The following is an 11,561-nucleotide window of genomic DNA, read 5'->3' as shown; positions in this document are numbered from 1 at the left end:
CCACACATTATTCTGTACTTTTTTTTTTTTTTTGAGACAAGAGTCTTGCTCTGTTGCCCAGGCTGGAGTGTAGTGGCCGGATCTCAGCTCACTGCAAACTCCGTCTCCCAGGTTTACGCCATTCTCCTGCCTCAGCCTCCTGTGTAGCTGGGACTACAGGTGCCCGCCACCTCGCCCAGCTAGTTTTTTGTATCTTTTAGTAGAGATGGGGTTTCACGTGTTAGCCAGGATGGTCTCGATCTCCTGACCTCGTGATCCGCCCGTCTCGGCCTCCCAAAGTGCTGGGATTACAGGCTTGAGCCACCGCGCCCGGCCTATTCTGTACTTCTTAAAATAAGCTATGAGATGGGGAAATAGGATACCCCCAAATATAGCCAATAGTGAGAATTTCAAATGGAAGAGGGGCACAACTGATATTCTGAAAACAGAGATTCCATTCTGTTTTTTCTTTTTCAGCTTTTATGTTAGATTCAGGGTGTACATGTGCAGGTTAGTTACCTGGGTATATTGTGTGCTGCTGAGGTTTGGGGTATGAAAGATCTCAACACCCAGGTACTGAACATAGTATTCAGCAGTTTATCAACCTTTTCCTTCCTCCCTCCCACTCCTGGCGGTTGTAATGCCTATTGTCACCATCTTTATGTCCATGGGTACTCAGAATTTAGCTCCTACTTGTAAGAACATGAAGCGTTTGTTTTCTGTTACTACACTAGTTCAACTAATGGCTTCTAGCTCTAGCCATTTTCCCACAAAAAACATAATTTCATTCTTTTGTAGCTGCATAGTATTCCATGGTCTATATGTACATTTTTATCCAGTCCACTGTTGAGGGGCACCTAGGTTGATCCCATATCTTTGCTATTGTGACTCGTGTTGCAATAAACATACGAGTGCATATGTCTTTTTGGTGGAATGATTTGTTTTCTTTTGGATACATATTCAGTAATGGGATTGCCAGGCTGAATGTTAGTTCTGTTTTATGTTCTTTGAGAAATCTCCAAACTGCTTTCCATAGTGGCTGAACTAACTTACATTCCCACCAACAGTGTATAAGCATTTCCTTTTCTCCTTATCCTTGCCAGTGTCTGCTATTTTTTGACTTTTTAAAAACAGCCTATCTGACTGGTGTGAGATAATATCTCATTGTGGTTTTGATTTGCATTTCTCTCGTGATGAGTGATGAGCATTTTTTCATGTTTGGTGGCTGCATGTATGTCTTCTTTTGAGAAGTGTTTATTTGCCCCTTTATAAATGGGGTTGTTTTTTGCTGTTGACTTAAGTTCCTTATAGCATCTGAAATACTAAACCTTTGTTAGATGCATAGTTTGTGACTAATTCCCCCCATTCTGTAGGTTGTCTGTTTACTCTGTTGATGGTTTCTTTTGCTGTGTGGCAGGCAGCACTTTAGTTGAATTGGGTCCCACTTGTCAACTTTTGTTGCAATTTCTTTTAAAGACTTAGTCATAAATTATTTCCCATAGCCCATGTCCAGAATGGTACTTCTGAAGTTTTTCTTCCAGGATTATTGTAGTTTTTGAGGTCTTAAATTTTTAATCTGAGTTAATTTTTGTATATGGTGAAAAATAGGTGTCCAGTTTTTTTCTTTTTTCTTATTTTTTGAGAGAGTCTTGCTGTATCGCCAGGCTGAAGTGCAGTGTCCATTTCAGCTCATAGCAACCTCTGCTTCCTAGGTTCAAGCATTTCTCCTGCCTCAGCTTCCTGAGTAGCTAGGATTACAGGCATGTGCTACCACGTCCAGCTAATTTTTGTATTTTTAGTAGAGACAGGGTTTTACCACGTTGGCCACGCTAGTCTCGATCTCCTGACCTCATGATCCTCCCACCTTGGCCTCCTAAAGCACTGGGATTACAGGCGTGAGCCACCACGCCTGGCTGCAAAAGTTCTTTTCTATGTATTTCTTTCTTTCTTTTTAGAGACAAGGTCTTGCTCTGTTGCCCAGGCTACAGTGCAGTGGCTACTCACAGGTGCCATCCTTGTGCACTACAACCTCCAACTCCTGGGCTAAAGCAATCCTCCTGCCTCAGCCTCCAGAGTGGCTGGAACTACAAGGGACCTTCACTTTTTAATTATTTTATTGAGCTGTATATTTGTTCTGTGTACTTTAATATAAAAAGCATCTTTTACCAGCCTACACAGGCTTGTTAGGAACAGTGGTGGCAGAAATACAGGTGCCTAGGACCAGACAGTTCTGTTCTGGTTCTGCCACTGGGTAGCTGTGTAGTCTTGGGCAAGTGAAATAACCTCTTTGAGCCTCATTTTATTTTCATAACAAATTCTTACGGGGCTGGTATAAGGATTAAAATCATGCAGCATATGTTGAGTGAGTGTTTCTTGAACTATAAATGCCTGAACAGATGCACCATCAATGCCCATTCACGCTTACCAGACATCTCCTCGGTGCGGGCATTGTGCTAACGCTTCTTCATGCATCCTTACAGCAAACTATAACAGCACTCATTTTGTAGATGAGAAACCTGGGATGCAAAGAGACAGCTGGTGAGGGATGGAGTCAGGATTCAAATCCAGGCTGCCTAGTTATGAGGACCAAGACCAGGTGTAATGGCATATGCCTGTAGTCCCAGCTACTTCAGAGGCTGAGGCAGAAGGGATACTCGAGCCCAGGAATTTGAGCTATAGTGAACTGTGATGCCACCTGCACTTCCACCTGTGTGAGAGAGGAAGACGCTATCTCTACAAAAAAATTTCTTTGAGAAACTCTACATGGCCAAAAATACTCATTTGATTTTAAAATCACTTTCTCTTTCATTAGAGAATGAATTAAACCATTTTTTTTGAGATGGAGTTTTGCTCTTGTAGTCCAGGCTGGTATGCAATGGCCCAGTGTTGGCTCACTGCAACCCCCCCCCCCCAGGTTCAAGTGATTCTCCTACCTCACCCACTCAATTAGCTGGGATTACAGGCGTGCACCACCATGCCTGGCTAATTTTTGTATTTTTAGTAGAGACGGGGTTTCACCAGGTTGGTCAGGCTGGTCTCAAACTCCTGACCTCAGGTGATCCAAATGCCTTGGCCTCCCAAAGTGCTGGGATTACAGGCGTGAGTCACCTCACCCAGCTGAATTAAATAAATTTGTAAGCACAAGAATCATGGTAAATTAAATATCCAAACTCTGCGTTATAAACTTTTACATATAAGAATATTTTAAATCAAAAGTTGGAGGGAAAATACAAAAAAGCAAAGGTCCAGCCAGGCATGCTGGCGTGTGCCTGTAGTCTCAGTTACTCAGGAGGCTGAGGTGGGAACATCACTGGATCCCAGGAGGTAGGGGCTGCAGTGGGTTATGGTCATGCCACTGCACTCCAGCCTAGGTGACAGACCGAGACCCTGCCTGGGGAGAAAAAGAGCCATCTAACATGTAAATTCAATCATAGAATGTTGCCAATATTAACCGAAGTTACCAGGCCATAGTATTCAGTATAACATTTTAGGGAAATTCCCGTTAAAATTAGGTTCTCTTCCTTTTTGGGAGGCGGGGTGGAGGGTCTCACTTTGTCTCCCAGGCTGGAGTGCAGTGGCAGAACCACAGCTCACTGTAGCCTCAAGCTCCCAGGCTCAAGTAACCCTCTTACCTCTGCTGACAGAACAGCTGGGACTGCCAGTGTGCATCACCACACCCAGCTAATTCAGTTATTTATTTTTTATTATTGTAGAAATGAGGTCTCACTATGTTGCCAGGGGTGGCCTCAAACTCCTGGTCTCAAAGGATCCTCCCACTTCAGCATCCCAAAGTGCTGGGATTACAGTCCTGGGCCACTGCGTCTGGCCTGTTCTTAGGTTTAATTTTATATATTTGACTGAATGCTATGAGTATCACTGCAAGAAAAGTTTTCATCTGAGATATAATTTATGCTGAATTGTGACTATCACAAACATCCAGGGATAACTAGTCATGTACTATGGCCCTAGGTTTTTCTAAAAATGCAGCTGAGTGAATGACTTTGGAGAAAAGGGCAGATGAAAGACCTCCAAAAATTCTTTCTACGAAAAAATGGGAAAACTGGCAACAAATGGTCACCATTACCATTTTGATTTTTACTATTATCATTTTTTTTAAGAGAAAGGGTCTTGCTCTGTTGCCCAGGCTAGAGTTCTGTGATGCAATCATAGCTCACAGCAACCTCATACTTCTGGACTTAAAGTGATCCTCCCACCTCAGCCTCCTAAATAGCTGGGACTACAGGTGTGCACCACTGTACTTGGCTAAAGTTTTCATTTTTGTAGAGCGGAGGTCTTGCTATGTTGCCCGGGCTGGTTTTGAACTCTTGGGCTCAAACAATCCTCCCAAAGTGGTCGGATCACAGGCATGAGCCACTGCGCCTGGCCCATTAACATTTTTAGACCTCAGGAAATTAGCTAAAAGCTTGTAATAATCCAGAGGATATTCCTTCTAGAAAAACAAACAAAAACAAACCAGCGCAATCTCAGAGCAGTGAGTTTCGTGGCAGTTTAATTTTTCTTTCTCTTGTCTCCTGCTTGGCAGTTCCACAGTAACCCAGAAAATTAAAGTTCACATTCACGGTGAACACCAGCAACCCAACAGCTACTGGAGGAAGCAGAAGAGCTGGATCTCCCTTAAAGCTTTATTTCCAGGAATTATCACAATTGAAGTGTTTGGTGGTTCTCTCTAACACCTGACTTGCTAGACTGCATTTGATCTGCCTTGGAGCTTGCCCAAGGCAAAAAGCCTTTTCAATCTGGCACGATTATGAAAAACAATGACAGGGGCTGGGTGCAGTGGCTCACGCCAGTAATCCCAGCACTTTGGGAGGCCAAGGCAGGTGGATCACTTGAGGTCAGGAGCTGGAGACCAGCCTGGGCAATGTGATGAAATAACATCTCTACAAAAATTACAAAAATTAGCTGGGTGCAGTGGTGTGCACCTACAGTTCTAGCTACTTGGGAGGCTGAGGCAGGAGAATTACTTGAACTCAGGAGGTGGAAGTTACAGTGAGCTGAGATCCCGCTATTGCACTCCAGCCCGGGTGCCAGAAGTAAAACCCTGTCTCAAAGGAAAAAAAAAAAGAAAAGCAAAGAAAAAATTAGCCAGAGTGGGGACATGCACCTGCAGTTCCAGTGAATCAGGAGGCTGAGGCAGGATGACTGAGTCCGGGAATTTGAGGCTGCAGCGAGCTATGATCTTGCTGGGTGCACTCAACCTGGGCAACAAAGAAAGACCTTAAGAAAACAAAATACAATGGCAGGCAAATGTTTAACTCTGTGGCTGCTTGACCTGGTGGATAACAGCTGTGGGGCAAACAATAGACTAAAAAGCTAAAAAGAAAAGCTGGGAAATGAGATGCCCATAGGGGTTTGAAATGCTCTGACACATTTCTGGGTATCTAGAAAATGCACAGGTGCACCATGCTCTGAGAAGAAGGGCTCAGTGTGCCTAAACTGCTTTTATGAAACACTGGAGGCCGGGTGCAGTGGCTCACACCTGTAATCCCAGCACTTTGGAAGGCCGAGTTGGGTGGGTCACCTGAGGTCAGGAGTTTGAGACCAGCCTGGCCTACATGGCGAAACCCCGTCTCTATTAAAAATACAAAAATTAGCTGGGCATGGTGGCGCATAACTGTAATCCCAGCTACTTGGGAGGCTGAGGCAGGAGAATTGCTTGATACAAGGAGGTGGAGGTTGCATTGGGCAGAGATCATGCACACTGCACTCCAACCTGGGCGACAAAGCAAGACTCTGTCTAAAATAAATAAATAAACACACTACAGTTTATGCCAAACAGATTTTAAAGAGGACACCAAATCACCAATCCCCACTCAAAACCCTGGACACTCAAGTCTCTATGAGCTTCTCTGGCAGACAGTACTTCATACTGTCACAGTCACTGTTGGAGAAATGTTGTGTGCCTGTGTGATTTGCTTGGGCAGGATTCTTGATAGCTTGTGCTTAGCTTCAAGTGGACTTTGCCACATATACCTTTTCCCGTTATTTTGCTTATTATACTTTTGCTATGATGAATCATAGCAATGTGTATGACTACACACTGAGTCCGGCGGGTCCTCCTAGAGAATCACTGAACCTGGGGGTGTTCTCGGCTCCCCATCACTGGCTGCTACACAACAAAAAATGCAACCAATAGACACTGTCCCTGAGGAAGTCCAGACACTGCATATACTAGAAAAAAACTGTATGACCTGCTTTAAACATATTCAAAGAATTAAAGGAAACTATGTTTTGTTTTGATTGTTTTCTTCAACTTTTAAGTTCCGGGGCTTATGTGCAGGTTTGTGTGCAGGTTTTTCACATAAACGTGTGCCACAGTGGTTTGCTGCACAGACCAACCCACCACCTAGGTATTTAGCTCAGCATCCGTTAAATATTCTTCCTGATGCTTTCCCTCCGCCCACCCCCCATGACAAGCCCCAGTGCCTATTGTTTCCCCGCCATGTGTCCATGTGTTCTCATCATTCAGCTCCCATTTTTAAGTGAAAACAGGCAGTTTGGTTTTCTGTTTCTGCATTAACTTGCGGAGGATTAACAGCTTCCAGCTTCATCCATGTCCCTGCAAAAGACAGTGTGTGTCTTCTTTTCTCATCCTGAGCACGGCTTATTTGTGCTTTTGTTTTTTTTTTTCAGTCTCAGATTTTTCTTTTTTTCTTTTTTGAGAAGGAGTCTCACTCTGTCGCCCAGGCTGGAGTGCAGTGGTGTGATCTTGGCTCACTGCAAGCTCCACCACATGGGTTCACGCCATTCTCCTGCCTCAGCCTTCTGAGTAACAGACTACAGGCGCCTGCCACCACGTCTGGCTAATTTTTTATATTTTTAGTAGAGAAGGGGTTTCACCGTGTTAGCCAGGATGGTCTCAATCTCCTGACCTCATGATCCGCCCACCTCGGCCTCCCACAGTGCTGGGATTACAGGAACAAGCCACTGAGCCCGGCCTCAGATTTTTCTTTCAAAACAAATTATGCGTTTATTTTCCCTTGGATCTTTATTTTCTATTTCATTGATTTCTGCTTTTTATTATCTCCTTTTAAATTAACCTCTAAGTTCTGCTTTTATTACATGCTACCAGTTCCAATCTGTAATTTTTTTTTTTTCTTACATATAGGTTTTAGTGTGTTTGGTCCACAGTTGTATTTCACATTATTTCATGGAGCACAGCCCCTGGGTGGGTGTCCCTGTGCAGAACCTGGCAGAGCGTGTGGCTGGGGGAGATGGAGCATTATAACTTGTCAGGCCCAGAGAGGGAGAGCTAGGGGCTCCTTAAAACCTACTGAGGGGCCAGGCGCAATGACTCACACCCATAAACAGCACTTGGGGAGACCGAGGTGGGCGGATCACCTGAGGCCAGGAGTTCAAGACCAGCCTGGCTAACATGGTGAAACCCTGTCTCTAATAAAAATGCAAAAATTAGCCAGTTATGGTGGAGCACCTGCAGTCCCAGCTACTTGAGAGACTGAGGCAGGAGAATCGCTTGAACCCAGGAGGTGGAGGTGCAGTGAGCCAAGATCGCACCACTGCACTCCAGCCTGGGCAAAAACAACAACAACAAAACCTACTGAGGCCACAGTAGGGGTGGGGCGGGGTTAGCATGGAGAGGGGATCAGGCTTAGCCCCAACAACTCAGAATTCCACTTCTTTGTACAGGCCTCACTCTCCCCACTGGGCCGCAGGGCAGGTCTGAGGTCCAAGGTCTGTTGGGCCTAGGGAAATCCAACCACTTGGGGGCCTGAGATATTTAGCTTCATGGCCAGGCCCCCTCTCCCAGGGGACTCATTTCCCAGCACCCTCTCCACTGTCCCCGCCCCATTCCTTGGGGGGGGAAAATGTATTTTTCTTTTGTTAATACTTCCTGAAACTTTTGCAAGTACAGAAACCACAAACTGATCAGCTGACAAAAGGGGGAGAAGGTGAGGCACGCGGAAACCTTTGGGAACCAGTTCCCTCCAAGCCCAGGTCGCTTCTCCCCAGCACAGCTCGGCCCACAGCCTGCACGTGCCAGCAGGGACCCTCACCCTCCATACCAGGATACCACGTTGACCCCTTCCCCCACAGCCTGGTGGCTCAGTCCTGCGAAGGACCAAGGCATAGGAGAAAAAGCCCTGCTACCTGACCCCATGCTGCCGCTCACAGACGCTTAGTTGATTGGCAACACTGAAGAGGTTAAGAAAAAAAAGATGAAAACACAGAAAAATTTTTAAAAACCCAGACAGGGAGATGATGTGGGGAGAGAATGTGCTGGTAGCCTCAGTAGCCGGCTTCCTCCTGGTAAGGAAGATAGTCAGGAACCTCCCCTGGACCCAGGCAGTTGCCAGCACACAAGGGAGCCCTGTCGGCCACTGTGCCTTGAGGACAGTACTTGGGGGTCGTGTATCTGCCAGCCCAGGCTGGAGAGCTGGCCGTTCTGGTTGACACCCTGCGTGTACCCCATATGCAGGGACATGGAGAAGTTGCCACACTAGTAGGTTCGCAGCTTTGTGTCACAGATGTGCCACCACGTCCTGGGAGCCATCATGCCCACCTGGCTGGCACACTTGTTTGTACCCATCTGGGGGCTGATGGTCGAGTGGTCCATGGGGGGGCAGGGTGTGGCTCTTGGGGTCGTAGAGGTGCTGCCTTGTGCTGTATGCGGTCATGCCCAGCTGGCTGGCCCATTCGTTGGTGCCCATCTGCAGCCTGATGACACACTGGCCGGCGTTCATGGTGGCATTGTCCAAGTTCCACTCCTGCTTCTCTCGGTACTTGAGGCCAATGTCCACCCTACTCTACAGCCCTTTGGTCTTGGCCTTCCCCACCAGGGCAAGAAGAGACACCTGCAGCTGCGTCATGCTTCCACTCTCAAACATGTTGTTGGTATCAAACAGGTCCACAGGATTCATCCGTAGCTGACCATGGCCTTCAAGAAGTTGGAGAGGTTTTCTAGCTGGTGCCAGTTCTGCATGGAGCAGTTGATCTTGGGGACTGAGCCCGGCTGAAGCTTGTTCATGAGTGTGCATAAGATAATCCCGTCCTTCAGGCCCTTCTGCAAGTCAGGGCTGATGCAGAGGCTGGTGGGTCCCTCCATCCATCTGTGGAGCTCTGCCTCCTTCTACAGGTTGTAATTTGGATAAGAGATGCTGCTTGACCTCGGCCGAGGGTCTGTACAATGGGCCCTTGTTGAACTGTGTAGAGCTCATGGCTGGCAGGTGCAGAGGCAGGACAGGAACCTGATGTGTAATTTTCATTGACAACCTTTTCATTATGAATCTTAGCAATTCCTCTGGAATGTTTAAGGTCAGTCTGTGTTTTTTTTTTTTTTTTTTTTTTTTTTTTTTTTGAGATGGAGTCTCACTCTGTCGCCCACGCTGGAGTGCAGCGGTGCAATCTCAGCTCACTGCAAACTCCGCCTCCTGGGTTCATGCCATTCTCCTGCCTCAGCCTCCCCAGCAACTGGGACTACAGGCACCTGCCACCATACCTGGCTGATTTTTTTGTATTTTTTTTAGTAGAGATGGGGTTTCACCTTGTTAGCCAGGATGGTCTTGATCTCCTGACCTTGTAATCCGCCCGTCTCAGCCTCCCAAAGTGCTGGCATCACAGGCGTGAGTCACCGCACCCGGCCCAGTCTGTGCTTTCTATAGATATGTTTCGAGTTCATTTTATTAGGTACATAAAAATTTAGTAGTTAGTATCTTCCCAGTGGGTGGACCTTTTTATAGCAGCATTGTCTCTAAATATCACTGTTTATCTTCAAGCCAATTTAGTTTGATCATTTTATAGAGCCCCTAGGTTCATCCTGATTGGCATTTATCAGCTATCTCCTTTCTCATTACTGTCAACCTTTATGACTCCTCTAAGACACCTCCACACATGGGCTGACTCTGGATCCGACTTTATCTTCTACCTCTATGTCATTGGCAAGATCCTATCTGTATCTCACTGGCAGGATGAAGCCACTGAGCTGTTCAGGGCCAGTGCCCTTGGTACACATACATGGACTAGATGTCAGCCAGGGCCACTGGTGCCTCACTGGGCTCCACCGCAGTGGCAGAGCAGTGCCAGCCAAAGTTCTCAGCTCTCTTCCTCACCAGATACTGACACCCTGGGTGTGTCCTGGTCTCTGCACCTCCCTGTCCTGTTGCTCGGTGGCTCTCTCTCCAGCTTTCCACCTCAGCCCCAGAGTCACTTCCTAGGGCAGCCTCTGCCGTCACCTGACCTGAGCACCACCCCTAAAGAATACTCAGCTGTGGGATCACCAGCTCTGGGAAGGCAGGGAACTGAATCACTTGCTCCATCCCCTGCTGTGTTCCCAGTCCCAACCACACCCTCACAGAGCTCACAGGCCCACGGGAGGCCTGCGAGCTGATGATGCCAAGGAGAAATCCCCCAGAACCTTCATGTAACGTGCAGCTGACCGGTCTCTGGGAGCTGCCCTGGGAGTCTTTTGGGCCTGAGAGTCTTTTGGGTGTCCATTAAAGTCTGTAGCATCCCGTCAGGGCCACCATGCCTGTCACCCAGACTTCCACAGGGAGGACTGGCTGTAGTCCCTGGCAAAATTCCTAATTTTTGGATGAGCTCTCCATGATGTAATTACGCCAACAGCACGAGAATCTGTGGCTTCCAGCGCCGTTCCTACTGAACACACACTTTTGACTCCTACAGAGACCCCACTGCCAAATGACAACCTGCAGACCCCAAAATTCATCACCTGCCTCCAAACAGCCAATTTAACTTGTTCTGACAGTGAAACCACCGCACAGAAAATGCCATCCCGGGGCAGCACGGCATTTGCCAAGTTTTGGCCCGGAGCAAGCTTCTAGGGCTACCTAGGACTCATGAAATTACAAGTTTAACAAGGGCCCACAGGCCAGCTGTCATCATCCCTGGTGCACACTGCACCTTCCAGGCAATCCGAGCCATCTGTGCTGGAAAACGCTCCCGAGCTGTGGCCGGGGAGTAACAGCTAAGGCTCACTATGCAGGTTGGAGCCCCTGCCCCAGCCCTGACCTGTCTCCTGAGCCCTCCCTGATCTGCTAAGACCCTGACCTCCACCAGCCTGCGGGGAGCACGCTCGTTCCTGCCCCCGCCGCCCTCCAACCAGGCACTCGCGATGGGGAGGGCATGAGCTGGACAGCCCCTCTGTCCACCCGCCAACCCTCACGCCAATCTCGGCTACACAGAACTGCTTCTAGATGGGCTGTCCATAGGGGTGACAAGAGGGGCCTGTGGCCGTTCCAGGAACATGGGCAGTGAATGCACCATGGGGCCGAGTGAAGAGCCTCTATGCCTTAGTTCCCCCTGTGTGGAATGAGAGCTTGGAGCAGGCACTCCGTAAAATCCATCTCACCTCTGACCCCAGCCCAGCCTCCCCTGATGGGGGATGGCATCCAGGACATGTTGGGCAGCACAAGGAGGTCCAGAGCCCAAAGGAGCAAAAGCAACAAGGTGTGGTTCCGCACAGCTGACGGCAGAGGACACGCAGCTAGCCCAGACCTCACTCTGGGAGGGATTTCTTGACTGTGGGGACCTGGGGGGGGGTCATCCTAGGAGGACGGGGCAAGTGTTCCTCTGTGGCCCACTCC

General features: G+C 47.9%; 2 protein-coding genes and 1 pseudogene across 17 annotated transcripts in view; 1 reads left to right on the top strand and 2 right to left on the bottom strand.

Annotated features, from left to right (window-relative positions):
- Window positions 1-11,561, top strand: part of LOC112429437 (fructosamine-3-kinase-like) — a 598,793-nt gene that overhangs the window by 81,355 nt on the left and 505,877 nt on the right. The window lies entirely within an intron of this gene.
- LOC139358693 (cadherin EGF LAG seven-pass G-type receptor 1-like) overlaps window positions 2,403-11,561 on the bottom strand; it is a 42,181-nt gene continuing 33,022 nt past the window's right edge. For 11 of the 13 annotated variants that reach the window (XM_071080212.1, XM_071080217.1, XM_071080208.1 and 8 more), the window contains 2 exons: window positions 5,105-5,198; window positions 2,403-2,495 (listed from right to left, as the gene is read on the bottom strand). The gene's annotated coding sequence lies outside the window, so the exon portion shown is untranslated. The remainder of the gene's footprint in view (window positions 2,496-5,104; window positions 5,199-11,561) is intronic. The other 2 variants (XM_071080216.1, XM_071080218.1) reach the window with 1 other exon arrangement.
- Window positions 6,805-9,245, bottom strand: LOC105464187 (calponin-2 pseudogene; annotated as a pseudogene).

The sequence above is a fragment of the Macaca nemestrina genome, chromosome 15 (genome assembly GCF_043159975.1).
Source record: "Macaca nemestrina isolate mMacNem1 chromosome 15, mMacNem.hap1, whole genome shotgun sequence".
NCBI lineage: Eukaryota > Metazoa > Chordata > Mammalia > Primates > Cercopithecidae > Macaca > Macaca nemestrina.
Note: the sequence above shows the minus strand (reverse complement) of the source record. Positions and strands in the feature narration are given on the sequence as shown.